We start from the raw sequence: 17,296 nt of genomic DNA, 5'->3' as shown, positions 1-17,296 counted from the left end.
TTTTGATAAATTATCATTTTTCTAGGGGTTTGTCCATTTTTTTACAAGTTTTCAAATTTATTGTATAAATTGTTAATAGCTTTTTCTTATTATGTTTTAATCTCTGCTGGACATGTAGTTATGTCTTTCTTTTTCATTCCTAATGTTTGTGTCTTCCCCTTTCTTGATCAAATTTTGGTCTTGTTACAGTTCATTAATTTTTAATCTTTATATATCTCCATTCTACTTATTTTGGTCTTGTTACAGTTCATTAATTTTTAATCTTTATATATCTCCATTCTACTTACCTTGGATTTATTCCGTTTTTTGTTTTTTTTTCCTACTTCTTAAGTTAAATACTTAGCTCATTTTCAGCCTTTCTCCTTTTCTAATATAAGCACTTAGGGCTATAAATGTCTTCTTTTACTGCATCTCACAAGTTAGATATGTAGCAAAAAAGACTATATGTAAAACTAAAAGAATATAGTTTTAACTACTAATTTTTAATTATAATTTTTTAAATCTGTTATTTAGAAGTATTCCTTTAAGTTTCTAAACATATGGAGTTTTTAAAATATATATGTCTGTCGTTGACCTTTAAATGCTTTGAACAGAGAGCATGCATGGTAAGTGTATTAATTCTCTGAAATTTGCTGAAACTTCCTTTATGAGCTAATTCTCAATGTTTATGGCCTCAGTACCACTTTACACTCTTAATGCTTTTTTGAGGACTTCCAGAAGCTTGTGTCTTTGTGGTTATATCCATCTATATTGAAAATACAGAAATTAAAACAGAATTTAAAAATTATTAATTCACTTAAAATAATAAATCTGTTACATGTTACATATTTTATATAAAAAAAAATTTTCCAAAACAGAAAGTTAGTGACATGCTTTACCAGTTTTGAAATTCTTATAACTATCTGGCTTAATTGAAAATGTCTGGATTCTCATATCTGTTTCTGCAACCAATCTATTATTTTGGTTGAACTATATGAAGAAAATTTTACCTCACATAGCTATCTAGTTATGAAAGAGTATATTAATAGCTTTTCAGATAATCGTTGATATTTTTCTTTGGTACTGCATTAAAACTTGGCAAGTATTAGTTTCTCTAAGGTTAGATGCAATGTGAAATCTAAAACAATATCAATAAATGTTTGATATTCTTATCTTGCCCTTGAATGGATATTTTCCCTTTGCATATTTTGCTGCATAAGAAATTACCCCCAAACTCAGGAGACTAAATGTTTTATCTTGTGGTTTCTATGGGTCAGGACTTTAGGGATAGAACTTAGCTGAGCAGTCCTGCTGTGAGGTCTCTCAAGAGGTTGTAGTTAAGATGTTGGCAGAGGCCACAGTCATTTGAAGGGCTGGAGTACCTGCTTCTGAGGTGGCTTACTCATATGGCAGGCAAGATGGTGTTGGCTGTTTGCAGGAGGCTTTAGTTCCTTTTCGCATGGACCACCAAAAGGATTGCTTGAGTATCCTCACTACTGGTTTCCCCTGAGACTAAGACCAAAGTGTACACTGCAATATCTTTTATGACAGCCTTGGCAGTGATACACTGTTACTTCTGTCTTATTCTATTGGACATACAGCACAGCCATGATTTAGAGTGGGAAGGTACTATACAAATATGCAATTATCAGGAAGCAAGTATCACTGGGGCTATCTTGGAGACTTGGCTATCGGAAAAACTTTCCAGTTTAGCTAAACAGAAAACCGTAATGACTCTTGTAAACCTTATCTGAAGGAGTAAATTATCCCCTACCTTGGAAATGTGATATGCTAATGCTTATTCATTGTAAGAGGAGTCTTCCACTTGTGCTAGCTTGAAAGTTCATCTGAAACCCATGTAATTAGAGGGACCATTTCAAAGTGGATTGAAATTTAATGAAGCCATTCTTTGGTTCTGTGGTGCAGGAATAATCCTTGACAGGGTGTTATTATTTTGTCTAACAAATAGTGGGTCAAGAAATAGATCTAATGGCTCCACATCTTTAAAGAGGGCACTCTTTAAACTTATAATCATCATGGAGGGATTGCAGAGCTGTACGCTACCTTATGAAACTCTCTACAGAAAATCTAACATATAAAACACAAACTAGGAATCATGTTTGAAATACAGGAGAGTTTTAATTCTTTTAAATTTGAAGCAAACTTTTACGCTTAAATTTCTGTACAGATTAAGAGTTTTAAATTATCATGTTTAGAATCAGAACAAATTAAGAGTTAATGTTGGAAGTAAAAATGTTGGGAACCAATGCCCACAGAAGATAGATCCAAATTAAGGTAAAGCATCAGGAAATTGGAACATCCACTTGGAACATCCCTGACCTTGCAGAGTAAATTTATCCTGGATCCTGCTTTGGGCAGTTGGAAGTCTTTCCTCTGCTTAGTAAATTCCTGGCATTACTGCCCCTGTTTTTGTTTCTGCTTCTTGATTTGTCTTGCTGGTTTGACTCTATCCTTTTGTCTTGCTGTTTGACTCTATCTTTCACACACACACACACACACACACACACACACACACACACCCTTGACTCAAAGTAAACATTTTATGAATTTAGTAACTTTCCTAAGGTTTAAGATGGAATATTTACAAAAAAAGGCATTCTGCTGAATGGCCAATGCCAAGCGAGGGCTCTAGCTGCTTCTCTCCAAGGAATTCTAAAAAGAAACAGTCAAGAGCATTCTTTTTGCCTATCCCTTAGGTCCACACCCATGTCACAGTATTGCAGAGCGGTAGTCCCCATGCCAACAGAATCAGCACCACCCGGAAACTTGTTAGAAATGCAAACCTTCAGGTCCCACTCTAGGTCAACTAAATCAGAAATTTGGGGGTGGAGGTGAGACTCAGCAATCTTTTTTTAAAATTAAATTTATTAGGGTGAGATGATTCATGGTAAAGGAGAAGGCTATCGAGTAGAACCTAAATCACCTTCATGGTAAATGGAACAACAACTTGTTTCTCAGGAATATTTCAAAGTTCCTATTACAAAGAACATAGCAAAAACACAGTCTTTCTCTTCCAAAGCAACCCAGTAGTCAATGCAGTCTTCACAGAAAACTGCTGTCATATTACCAACAAAGCAGGACAAGAAATTGGGTCAGATTAAACCACCTGGACCTACTTTATTCCCCAAGAAGGGAAGTTCTATTAAAAATCCCACACTAAGGAAAAAAGGCCCAGCTGCAGGAAGAAAGGAAAAATGATTTCCTGTTATGTGTTCTGCTTCTTCGGCTTCTATAAAGATGCTGATCAAAGACTGTGGAGTTGCATATAAGGATCTCATTCCTGGCACATCTCAAATAGAGATGTCTACAGTCTGTGTTTATGTCAACAAACATGGAAACCTTGGCTCTTACCTGGATTGGAAGAAAATCCAGAAGCTGCCTGACCACCTTGGTCTGGGTTCTGGTGGACTATGCAGGCCCGTGTGGATTTGCCATTGAAAGTAAGACGGTTTTTGGATTTCTTAGGCCACATGATCATGGAAGAGAAGTGATAACTGCCTCCTTTGATGGAGAATCTCTTTCCATCAGCTTCCTTCAGTGACAGTGCATCATTTGCATTTCACTTTCTTGAGAACTTATACCACAGCCTGCAGTGTGATAACATTTGAGTAGCCAGCCTTTTGGTGCGTACAGAGCTAATACTCATAGGACTGCAGAGCATGATCAAAATAAGTCAGTAAAAGAAGACATAACAGAAAAACAAAGCACCAAATGACCTTCTCAGCAACCTCTACCTTACGTTGTTATTCTCTCTCCCGAGCTCCCCAAAACAAAGGTGCATGCCTTGTCAGAAGAATTACTGTCTTTTGAGGGAGATGGCATGCCCAAAGAGGAGAAGCTTCCTGAAGATTCCAAGAATTCATCACTAAATCTAGCAAATTCTTTGAATCCTGACAGCAGAAATCCTATAAGTGTGCCAAGCACCTCAAGTTCAGCACTAGTGGGGGCCAAATCAGCTACCCAGAGCAGACATCATGAAGTTAAATTCCAAATGAAACAGGAAAGTGAAGCTCCAAGTTATATAGTTGTACCTGAACCCTGTGTCTTGAAACGAGGTTTCTCTAAGGACCCTTCAACCTGGTCTGAGGATCAAATGATACAATTTATGAAACATAAAGATCCTTAGAGATCAGATCCCCTCACCGACCTCTTGAGGCAACATGAAATTGATGGGGAGGCTCTGCTGCTACTCAAAAGTGATGTTACGATGAAGTATATGAGACTAAAGTTGGGCCAGCTTTAAAGTTATATTACTACTTGAAAAGCTTAAAGAAGGAAAACACAATTTAAAAAATGTGTAAGTTTAGAACAGATATAATTCTCAGTTGTCCTGAGAACTTATTAAAAGTATTTTTATTCTCTTAGCAGTTTTAGTTTTCTAGACAGTTCCTAAAATATCTGTTATATCCAGAATAGCAGAACTATACTACTTCTTTAAATACTATTTGATATATATTAGCATATTCAAATTGGCAGTTCTTTAGGTCTTTTTATTATTTTGTCTGTTACTGCAATCTTTTGTTTGTATTCTACTAGTTTCTAGAAAAGGAATAGCTGTATAAATTATTTTCCTATTGTTATTTCTCTGTATGCTATATTTGTTCCTATTTAAAGAAAAAAAGCAAGCTTATAAATTTTCATAGTGTTCTTATCAGTTTTTGATAAATATCAAACAGTTATAGAATAGTTGTTTCATGCAGGAGATATTCTACAAGGGTGTCTTGGATAAAGTCTGATTTTTTCAATAAAATACCTATTATTTTAAAACTACATATTTTTGCTAAGCTTAGACATTTAACTAGGCATTCATTTCTCACATCTCTGTATATGAAGATACCTGTGCCCAAATTTTTTAAAGCTGTATATTTTGTTGGCTACATTTTTTCCTCATATGGATACTATACCATATTATATATTATTCTATACCTGTACGTATATGAACAAGTAAATCTGTTTCTTTTGAATTTAATATGGCATTTCACACTCTCACAGAAATAATGCTAAACTATTTTATAGGTGTTTTTATTTTGTAAAAAATATGTGCATCGTTAGTTATTACTTGTACCTCTCAGCTTAGTCTTCAGGAGATAAGAAACAATCCATAGACTGGTTTTTATACAGGGACATTCTCTGTCCTATGCAATGTTTCCAGTTAATTTGCTTCGTTCTGAACCATTCTGCTAAATTTTGGAGGATGCTTTAATTCTGACTTACCATTTTGGGCTTTATGTTTAAAGTTAGAAATTTTAAGAGGAAGCAGTGGTATATGTTTATTGTTATTGCTTTGTATAACTTTGGAGTAATGTTTATAAGCTATGAGAATCCATGCTAAAACTATTAGCCATTTGTTGTAAATGCCAATAAAATATATGCCAAGGGCAAGAATGTACATTTTCTTTTTCAAAAAACCAAATGTTACTTTATACAAGGATGCAACTATTTAAAGGGTGATTTCATCTATGTTATTCTTTTTATGTGATAAGATAAAATTCTAATTTAAACTTAATCTGCTTTCAAATTGTTTATGTGAAAATGCTGTGCCCTGTTGAACAGTTCTCAGATGTTTGTAATAATACTGTTCTACAGTTCTCAGATTTTAAAATATAATAAAGTTAAATAACTACAAAAACAAAATTTATTGGAGTGACTCATTAATAATCTTATTATATAAAGTGTATAGTTCTACAATACATTCTCTATATATTTCAGCAATTGAACAAGCTCTCCAGGTGATGCTAATGCATGCTAAAATTTGAGAACCAGTAGAAAAGACTGTTTAAAAAAATAAAAAACGTGTTAAGGAAAAAGCAAGCCAGAAGACATTCGAACATTCATCCTAATACAGACACCTGTTACTGTCTTCCCTCTGCTTTTAGTCTGGTGGGGTGTGTTACTCCTACTTCTAGGGCCAGAAGAACCCCAGCCCCAAACACGCTTGTGGTGTGGAATTTTGGCTTTTGGCTGACCTGTGCCAGCCATGGTCTGGTTGTTCTTGTCTCTTGATCCCATTTCTCAGCCAAGGCTGAGGACTAGCTGCATTATAAGGCTTTGAGAGAACTCGTGGAATGTGAGAAACTGCAGTGTGAATTCACCCACAGTGGGATTGTGGAGATTGTTGATGAATACCTACAATGATTCATCTTCATAGGGAATAGAAATAGCTTGAGCTAAGAGGGAGAAAAATTGCAATGGTCTTGTCACAGACCCACGGACTGAAGAGGACATTTTAAAGGCCTGAGCTGTGCTGTAGAAATCAGATTTGTGCAGAGTCATATCTATCAATCATTTTCTTTATTGTCCTGCTTTGAGATCATGCCTAGAAAAACTTTCTCCTTTTTTTCTTTTCTGTATTTCTATTTTTTTTTCATAAATCTTGTCTATTTGGAATTTATTTTGGCTTGAAATTGCATTAAATGTACAAATTTGAGGACACTGACATCTTTATATCACGTTTCCTATCTATTATGCTTCCTCATTATTAAATCTGTCTTTCGGTTTTTGTGAATTTATAAAAGTATCACACATTTTCAAAAGTTTAGCCCTAGATTTTTTTTTGCCATTGCAAATGGCATCTTTTGTCCACTATATTTTCTAACAGGTTGGAGTTGGAGGAAAGCCATTGATTGTTGCAAGTAATTGCAGTATTTTGTAACTGACTACCTTACTGAACTTTGATTTCCAATAGTTTTCATGTGGTTCTCTTGAGTTTTTCTTCTCGTACTTGCCAGCCACGCTCCTCCATTCATGTCCAGGATATTGCATTGACTTTTTCCTCCACGAACACACTCTTTGCTGCCTTTTCTCTTTTCCTCTAGACTTTTGCTTTTGCCAAGTTTCAGTCTTTCAATCACTTAATGCATAGTCTCTTCCTCATAGAGTTCATCTCCTTTTAAAAAAGTTTCAGCCTCAGTGCCAGCGGCTTCCAAGTCTAATTAGAGTTTATTTTGACTCTAATTCTGAATGTCCAAAAGCATATTGGATTTCCCGAGGACCTTGAAAAATCTGCTTACCTAAAACTGAACAAATTGCCAGTTATGGTATCCACTTCGTAGCTGTATAGGTTTAAAATTTAAAATTTTTCTTTGATTGATTACTTCTTGTTTCCCATTTCCACTTAATTATCAAATCTTCTTTCGAATGTCCCATACTCATCTATCTTTTCCTTCTAGTCACACTGAGTCCAGGACATTTTCATCTCTCATGGACTATTACAAACACCTGCCAAACAGTTTTCTTGCTCCCAGTCTCCCCTTTAATGACTGGTTCATCAATTCAGCATTAATTGAACTCCTCCTATTTGCCAGAGATTGAGTCAGGGGCCAGGAATTTACAGATCAATGAAGGGGCTCTGTTCTCAAAGAGTTGAGATGCGTGAGGGGCTAGGGGAAATGAGTAATAGTCTAACAACCACAATATTGTGTGATGTGTGCCATGGCACCAACCTAACACCCGGTGCCACCAGAGTATAGAATAGGAAGGACAGGGACAGCCCTGGAGAGTAGGTAATGTTTAAGCTGAGTCTTATAGGATTAGCATAAATTAATTGGCTAGGAACTCAGCCCTCTAACTTTGCTCAGCCAATTAACTTTTTTTTTTTTTTTAACTAAACTCTTCTTTGGGCAATTTTTTCCTCTGAGTGCAAGTTTTCTTCATATCTTAATTTTTTATAGTCTTTAAGTCTATTTGCCCATTTCAATCATTGTAAATGCTAAATGCACATTAAAATGCTATTTGCACATTTCAATCATTGTAATTCAAGCATAGAATCAGATTTTAAGCTGCCAAATTACTGTATTTACTAAGAAACCGAACCTCAGGTATAAACTTGTTAATCTTTTCTTTGCCACAGCTGTCTGGTCATAGCTCAGACAATATACTATTTAGATTGTTATGATAGCATTTTTTGAGATCAACAAGGTTTTCATAGATTTGATGCTCTCCTAGCCCATCTACAGACCTATAATTCGACAGTCAGGTTTATTTTATTAATTGATTAATTAATTAATTAACTAACTAATTAATTAAAATGCTTACAGCACCTGGTATTCCTAGGTGGAATATCCATCCAAGTACTAGCCAGGCCCAACCCAGCTTAGCTTCCAAGATCAACTGAGATTGGGCACGTTTAACAGTCAGGTTTATTAACCCATGCAGTGAGGAAGGCTACACACTGGAGGGACCAAAGGATAGAGTTAATATAGGATTTGGGGGAAGGGGGAGATAAAATTTTAATGAAGCAGTATTTTGATAGGCTAAAAGCAAAATAGGGCTCATATAAAGGGGTCAATGTTAGGTCTGAACTATGAAGTGGCTCCAGAGTGGTTTCTTTGGAAATTATAAAGTTTAGATGTGAAAAGCTGTTTTTCTGAAGCTTAGCACCTAGGTTGTAAATCAAAACTGCTTCTCTGTGTCAAAGTGACTTGGAGTCTCCAGAAAGGAATGGAATGTTTCATTTTTACTGATATAATTTTAAATAGCAAAATTTCTGACGATCTATGATTTTAGAGAACAAAAGCTTTCTGTGAGTTAGGAAGCAATGGTCATGTATAAAGGGGGCTGTGTTGATATTTTACTACTGTAATGTATCATTGAGAGAGACACTTTTTTTGTTATTTTGCACCTGCCTTTATCTGTGCCTGTTATCCTAGCCTGGGCAATGGCAAGGCAGATTTAAAATTTTGTTAGTCCTACCAAATTTTGACTTTTCCAATGCTTACATTATAATAAGGCAGGATCTGCAGACAAAAGGCAGAGAGTTTGGACAAAGGTGAGTGCTGTCCAGTGAAGCCTTTGCTTGGCGAGCCTCTGTGCTCCCGGCATCAGCTGCTTACCTCTGCAGCGGTAATGGAATTATATGTGCTCATCTGTTATGTATCTGGGCTGTGAGTGTCTTGGGAGCTTCTGGGCCTTTCAAAGATTCCCTTTGTACTGCCAGTTCCTGGCACACGATGTTGAGTGAACTTACAGATGAGTCATCAGGGTTGCTCACTCCCAAGTTTTTATAATCTGCCACTCTTCCACCATATCCGAGGTAGAGGTAGCAAGTGCTACCTGTCCCCAGAATCCCAAAGGCTGTAAAAGTGCTTTGGACTCCTGGTAGTCCTTGATTAATGAAGAATGTTGGGGGGTGGTGTGGAGATGAGGGGGATTTGCGTATGTATTAAAGTCAGCTAACTTGAATCTTTACACAGAGCCTTACGTCATGTTCTGAGCTTCTTGCAGAATCTCTGGCCCAGCATTTAAAAGCAAGGCCTCTCCTTTAGCTGTAGAGGCGGGGCCTGCAGCGTTCTCCTGGCATGCAGCCACCATGGGAAAGTGTGATGATACTCTTCCTGAACATCCTTAAGTAAAAGGCAAACAGCTAAGTGACAGTCATGGATTCTTCAACTCACAGAGTTCAAAAGAAGCAGTGTCATATCTAACTAAACTCTAAGACTCTTAAACTACCTTCATGGGTGTGTGATCCATCTGCGTTGTGGTTGGAGTAGCCAACATGAGTCACTTTAAAGGCCCTCGGGTTGAGTCCCTTTTTCTTGAGTTTTTAACTTGCTAGATGGGGTGTGCCTAACTTAGGTTTCTTACACACATGCAGAAATGCCAGCTTTCACAGGGCTGTAGGCACCATGACTAGAGTGATTTCCCTCTTTTATTGTAGTGAGCTGCTTTATAAGGTGACTTCAGCTTTTAAGTGTTCAGAATTATTTGATTGAATCAAATACAGTGGTTTTTGCTCATTAACCATTGGCATCAACACAGCGTGACCATAATACACCAGTTGCCAAGGCAGTTTTTCTGCTGTACGGTGACATGATTAATAATTCACAGGGAGGATCATACTCTCAGAATATACCTTGTGCCTTCAGTAGCTTTCACCTGAAAGATCTCAAGAGAGCTCTACACAGATGATCCAGACTGGCCTAGAAAGTGCCCTTTGCCAATGTATCTTGAATAAAAGAATGATTTCCATCTTTAGGTAATGCATAAAACTTTGTCCTTTATCACTGCAAATATCTTAGAATTTTTTAATTTTAATTTTTTCCAAGTTAATATATAAACTGTTTTAAGAGTAAAATAGTACTTAAGTACAACAAAACAGTGTCACCTCCCCCAACCATGACAGTGCTACGCAGAGGCATCGCCGTCCAATTTAGTGTTTTTTTTCTGGTATTCACTTGCTCTGTGTAAATAATATGCTTATACTATGGATTCTTGATTTGTCAGCTTTAGATAATAGTGTTTATTTTCTATATGGTCAACAAGGACCTAGAGCTCTTATACTCTGCCTCTTCTCCATAAGAATACAGGCTTTCTTTTTTAAATCAGTATGAAGTGATTACATTATTATGGCTGAACTCAGCGATATTAACATGGTTACAATTATTCTACATTTTGTTTTTCCTGGAGTTAAAAATTGCTTTACTTTATTCATATGCTTCATTTTCTTGAACATCTAAGCAAGTCTTCCCATGTCTTCTAACTGCTTCTTCATGAACATTCCCTGTGTGTGGTCAAATCTATCAGATAATCCATCCCTTCCTCTGTGCTTCCACCGTTTTTTTTCAACTTATTGCATTCAGCCTTTCAGCTTGTCGTCTCACTGGTGGAGTCTAAGACCCCTCAGAGCCAGACAATGTCTTTTTCATCTCATGATTTTAGCTTGAGTTTTGCATTGAAATGTGTTGAAAGCTCATTCTAAAAGAATTAGAAATTGAAGCACTCTTTGGGGAATCTAATGTGAAACAACAAGAGGCAGTTATAGTTATCTTTATTGAGGAGTTGATTTCTCAATTTCTAGTTTATCTGGGCACCTTATTAATTTCCCCCAACTAGATGGCTTTTCAGCAGCTTCATACCTTCTAGATCAGAATGAAAGAGAACTGAGAGTAAGATTAGTATAAGATTTGCTGCTGTTTAGTAATTTTTTTTTTAAAAAATCAAGTATTTAATTAGACAAGAAGTTGAACTTGAGGTTTTCAATTCTATTAATTTTATTCATGTATTTCTATCCCTCAATGGCACAGATAATCAAGATCTAATTGCATGTTGCCAGATGCATCTTTTGTTTATTAAGCCACTGAGACATTAGCTCTAAACTCTTTCTCATTGACACCCTGAACTGGTAGAGCATTGTGACACTGAGGACTAAAAGAAATCTAAAATTCGTGAGTTTATCTTTTAAAATGAACATGATAAATTTGAGTGTCATAAATGTGAACACCCACAAAATCTGGGATTGATACTCAGATCGATGTGGTTAACTTTGAAGTAGAAAATTCAACAGAAAGATTTTGTGTTAATTCAAAATACAAAGACAGTAGTTTGTTCATCCTATAGGATGTCTGTACAATCAGTCCAGGCTGCTCACTTCCCCACTTCCCAGTGGGCGGCAAGCTGGCTGGATGCTTCTTGAAAAGCTTTCTTCTATGACACACCCTTTCCTGGTTTTCCACCTATGCCCCGGCATTTCCTCATCAGTCTCTTTCCATTTCCTCCTCTTTCAGACTTATACTTTGGAACTGGAGTTCCATGGGTGTGGCTCCAACCTCCCTCTCTGGGCTCCAGACGCATACTTCCAATGGCCCACGTGGTTTCTCTCCCTTGATGTTTCATAGGCACCTCAAATCCATGGGCCCCTGCTGTTCCCCTCCCACCTCTGAACGCTTTACCCAGATAACTTCCATTTATCCTTTAGGCTTCTCCTTTATTTATTCAGCAAATACTGACTGAATGCCCAATACATGCTTCAATGTTGCATCCTCAGGGAGGCTTTGGCTGATGTCCCAGGTTTAGTCATTCCCGCTACCAGGTAAACCATGTTCTTTCCCTTACCACAATGGAATATACATATATATTTCACTAAACTTAAGATCTATAAGAGCAGAGCTAATGTCTATTACTGTATTCCTAGTGCCTAAGACAGAGTGTGGTACATAGCAGGTGCTAAATAAGTGCGGAATGCACGAACATGAAAGGATTTAATGGAGTTGCTTATCATCAGTTGAGCAAAGATAACTTTTAACATGCAACAGATGTTTACAAAGCAACGTTGACAAGAAAGTGGTTAGACTACATGACTTTTAAAGTTCTATCCTATCTTGAGACACTATGATTCTTAACCTTACATCCAAGTCGATATAGAGCACTCTGCATTCTGAGGTAATGCAAAGCAAAGGCATGATCAGAGTTGGGTGTGGTTTATTCAGGAGTATTTTTAAATCTAACTAGATGAACTTAAAGCTCAACTTAAAGCAGGGTTTCTCAATCTGGATACTACTGACACTTTGGGGCCAGATAATTCTTCATTGTGGGGGACTGTCCTGTGCATTGTAGGATATATAACAGCATCCCTTGCCTCTACCCTCTAGATGCCAGTAGTAACCCCCAGTTCTGACAACCAAAAATGTCTCCAGATATTGCCAAATTATTCCCTGGGGGACAAAATCACTCCTCGATGAGAACTACTGACTTAGAGGAGAATAAATTGCATTGCCTGATGGAGAAGCTTTCTAGAGAATGGCATTTATAGATGCACTAAGCTGGGAATGAGTAAATTGTGTGTAAGAAATGGCAGAATTCTCTTGCTTGAAATGGGAAATACTGGGATAGAAAGTTGGTTAAGTTGGGGAAGAGAGCTCACTTGTGTTCATAAAGGGTGGTTTTGGGGTATCAATGTGTGTTCGAAAAATGCAAGTTTTATGGAAGTAAAAAGTATGAAACTTAAGGGCAGCCTACTGATGATATAAAGTGACAAAATGAGCTCCTTGGGAAATGGGTGGTGTCTCCTTGCTAGGCTGGGTGTCTCCTGTCTGTGCTCCAGTGGCTCCCACATGACAGTTCATCAGAACATGTACATCCAGGAAACATCTCTCAGACTAACTGAGAGGTCTTCAGGGCCTGGGCAACGCTTACCTAGCACAGTCCCTACCCAGCACATTGATGAATTTATTAATGAGCTCTTAGCTGGAGTGAGATGAGAAGGAGGAAAGAAAAAGCTGACAGGAAAGGCAAAAACTACTAGTTTGTTGGTTTGATGTCTATCCTGTTAAGTACTTAGAATGATATCAGTAGATCAGACACTTGCTTTTTTTTTTTTTTTAAAAAAAACAACTCCTGTTAGTCATCAGATTTTCATACCTTCTGATTTTCATCTTTATCCCAGGCTGGAACAGGAAGAAGAAGGTGATAATTTCTGTCTTAATTAGTCATGACTCTTAGGTGTATAAGTATGACACATTTTGAGTTATTTTTTAAATCAGGGGAAGATATCACTAAAACATTCATCTTTTTAAATGACTTTCCCCTGCAACATCCAATATAAATATAACATAGCACTATTTTTTTAAATGAATTTTATTCCTAATAATGATGACTTTGGGAAACTGTGTGCTTATTTTTTTGATGCTATTGTTGCTGAAGTTTTCTAAAAGCTCTTCACTCTTTTATTTATTCCTTCGACAAACATTTATTGAGAAGCTATTTTGTCCCAGACACTGCTGGGGACATATAAATGAAAGGCCTAAGGCTTGCCCTTCAGGAGCTCATTGAATGGTGGTGGGCCACAGTGACAGAGAAGTGCAGTGACAGTGACAATGCAGATAGCAGGTGCTCGGCGGGAGGGGTGAGGTAGGTGGCTGTGTTCTTGTGGGAGGAGGGAGGACTGCTTGGGGTCTGAAGGAAATAGCGAAGGCAATACGAAGGTGGAGGCTGTGGGGCTGATCCTTGAAAGGTGAGCTGGAGTTCTCCAGGAGGTGCTTCCCAGCAGAGGGAGCAATAAATAGTTTCCTTATGTAGGCAGAGGGGAATGAGAGAGAGTATGGTCATTGCTCAGGGTGTGTCGGGGGAGAGAGGGCAGAGCACAAGTGTGAAGAACGTTGCCCATCTTGCTGAGATGGAAAATCGTGGAATGATTCTTAGCAAGTTCACTTTGGCAATAGTGAAGAAGAATTGGGTTTGGGGAAAAGACAGGAAGGGAGGTGCCTGGGAGAATATGCAATCCCCAGATTCCTAGGGGAAGTGGAAAAACTTTTATAACTTTCAGAAACATGATAGAACTATCCAATATGTGAACTATATACGTACGTGGTGAAACATAGCCCACTTTTCCATGTGTTCCGTAAGAACGTGGCAGTTGAACATTTTCCATCAAGATAGAAAATGACAATCTGGTTTCCCCCACCCTCCCACACCTTTAATTCCCTCAGGTGAGACCCGATGGTTAACTAAGTCAGCGATGATGGAAGGAAAGGAACGAGGTGACCAGGACAATTGAGTCCTTCAGCGTCTAGGGCAATAATTGTAGAGCTTGGTCAGTAATTGAAGGTGAATGTAGGGGCTGAGGAAGTAGTCTAGGATAATTTCTATATTTCCAGCATGGTCACTAACTTTTAATATTGCCTTCTGAGTCCCTTTATGGGCCAAGAGGATTGGTTTTGTTACTTTTTCACTCATTCCACAGAACATGAACCAGTGTGCGCTAACCCACATGCACCGCTCGTTTCTCCTCTAATTGTCTTTGGGATATTTACAAAAAATGACTACTTTCAAAGGATCAGGTTTACCTCCTTAAGGATTTGCAAGAGAACATGCCCACGCTCTGTCCTAATCTTCAAAATGTTTTCTTCTTTTATCTGGAACTGAGGAAACATTTCATAACTGGAAAAATTTAGTGACAACCCAGTCTTTAACTGAGCTGGTGTGCTTGCTATTCTAAAGAGGCTGGGGCCTTTCGTGCCCTCAGTGCCTCTGGCTCAGGCACTTTCCTCTGTCTGGGATGTCTCTACATGGCTCCCCATTTCCAACTTCAAGCTGGGGAATTATGCACACCCTTTGAGGCCTAGGTCAAATGTCACCTTGTTTGCCTTCCTGACACCCTCACACCCCAGGCAGGAAAAATTCTGCCTCTTCCAGACCATTTTCTCCAGTAGCCTGTGTACTTTTTTAATGGAGGTCCTGCATGCTCATCTTTGAATCACCATCAGTCACACACTTGGATGCAGCATAAGTCTGATTCATTTAGTTGAGTTGTAGAGGGTTCGGAAATGTAATAACCAATGTTCCTTCTGTCTGGGAAGGTTGGAACCCAGAGCCCACCATGAGGCGGCTACGTGAGGGTGCCCAGCCAAGGGGAAGGATCTCTTGGCACCTGGCAGCAGCAATAGGTGGGCATCAGGGAGGACTGAAATGAAAGCAGGATGAGGCTGGGGTTCAGAGCCAGGATTGCTGCCTCTGGAAGGCCTGGAGTGACAAGCTAGACAGGGACTAAGACAGAGACTTGGCATGAAGTTGGGAGAGTGGGGGAAGGAAAGGGGTGGCTGGGGTGGCTTAGGAGAGGACTTATGGACTAGAGCTAAGGTGTTACCCAAAAATGTGAGGAAAAAAATCAAGTGATGAGTCAAACTGTTGGCACAGACAGGCTGTCACTACATTTTGGAAGAGAAGGGTATCATTAAATTTGGGAAGGAAAACAAGCTGGGTCTGAACGAGTACGATTCAGACATTTAGAGGCAAGTGGGAAAGAAATTCCAGACATAAAGGTGGGAGCAAACGTGTAATGTTTGTGAGTGGAGAGGCCATTTGTGTGAGGCCATCAGCGGGAGGGAAGATGACAGCAACCAGGAGGATGCAGCCCAACTATGAAGATTCTAGAAAGCACAGCAAAAAGGTCTGTACCAGATGCAGAAGGAAATAGGGGTCCCCTATGCTTTTTGAGCAGAAAGAAGAGTGATAGGGACAGTCCTGTGTCGGGGAGGTGGTGGTGTTACTATTTGGTGGCGATTTGAACTACGGTGTTGCCCCAGCAGCATGGGGTGTGGGGGTAATGACACAGAAGTGCAATTAGCATTTTTCTTGGTTCTTCCCCGCTGATGCAGCAAAGAATCACAGGTCAGTGAGATTTAGAAAAAGATTTATTAAAGGTATATTTTAGAAGGAGATGGGCCACTCTAAGGAAGGCTGCAGCCTGTGGAATTTGTGAGGTGAAAAGATGAGAGCTGTAACAATCCAGAAGTGGGAAGGTCTGTATTATATTAGGGCCGTGATGGGTGGTTACAAAAGCGTTCCTAGGTGATTGGCACGTGAGGTCATTTTGATTGACACTTGGTTGCTATATAACTCTTTGCCTAATGCGTATGCGCTTACCCAGAATTCAGTATTTTATAATTACGTTCATGGACTTCCGGGCATAAACACGCCATTATAACGATGGTATAATGAGGTTGAGAGTGTGGCAGGTTAGGGTAGTACCTTCCATGCATGCGTTTGTGGCTGGATTAAACCAGCTATAGGTTATGGCCCTCCAGTCCTTTGTCTCTGGGGATGCAGGGGGGATTCTCTGACTACTGATGTGTGTTCTTCGGATGGTCTCTGGGCTGGGCCCCTATTCCTTTGTTCCCCTGTTGCTCATGTCTGACTGCTACCTAACAGTGTGAGCAGTTGATTGAAGCCTGTGTATACCAGAGTTCTGGAATTGCTAGGACACTTCGATAATTGGTTTGAGCTGAATGTGAAGGGGGAAAGGTTGTGGCCAGGTTTTCAAACTGGAACCTCAGTTGTGTAAAGGCACAGAACTTTCACTTCGTTAAGATAGCTTTTTCTTTGATTCAAGCAGACTTTGCCTAGTATAATGAGATCGTGATTCACTTGCTTTTTCTGCCCTTATCCTTCTACCTTTGTGTGCCTACTCCCTTAATCATTAAGCCTTAGGACAAGGGTCCAACCAGTGTCAAATCTTGTAATAATAAAGCCTCAGGTTTATGATCGTGAGAATGATAAGTTTCGGATAAACTAAGTAAGGATAATTTCTTGGCTTTAGGTGTGTTTTAGCCCCAGACTCCTTGCGGAACAGCCCCACAGACCACAGGACCAGATGGGGTGACGCCATGGCTGATGTCAGAACCTGACACAATGATCACTTACCCCAGCCCTGTCCAGTCCTAGCGCCCACGACCCCAACTCCCATGTAGTTTCCATGACTACAGATTTTCCCCCTATATAACATATCTGCTCGATACACCCCGGGGGCCAGGTCTTTGACCGGTAACTCACCTGTGTCTCTGGGACTTGCAACTCTATAAAACAAATCCTTACTTTCTTTGCTGCAACACTTATATGTATCTCATTAATCAAATGTGTGCAGGCAGATGGACCTCTTTGCTCTGGTGACAATTTGTATATGGTGGGGATACTTGAAACCGCCATTTGCAGAATTCCCTTCTTCCTGGAACATTGGATTTATTTGAGGGATTTGGGGGAAAAATACTTTCATGTTGAAACAAATGCAGATATATCAATTTGAGTA

The 17,296-nt window shown here is 38.9% G+C and overlaps 1 pseudogene; it reads left to right on the top strand.

Annotated features, from left to right (window-relative positions):
* Nucleotides 1–876: 876 nt before the first annotated feature.
* LOC102890471 lies at nt 877–4,458 on the top strand (annotated as a pseudogene).
* The last annotated feature ends 12,838 nt before the right edge of the window (nt 4,459–17,296 follow it).

Source organism: Pteropus alecto, unplaced genomic scaffold, assembly GCF_000325575.1.
Source record: "Pteropus alecto unplaced genomic scaffold, ASM32557v1 scaffold171, whole genome shotgun sequence".
Taxonomy (NCBI): domain Eukaryota; kingdom Metazoa; phylum Chordata; class Mammalia; order Chiroptera; family Pteropodidae; genus Pteropus; species Pteropus alecto.
Note: the sequence above shows the minus strand (reverse complement) of the source record. Positions and strands in the feature narration are given on the sequence as shown.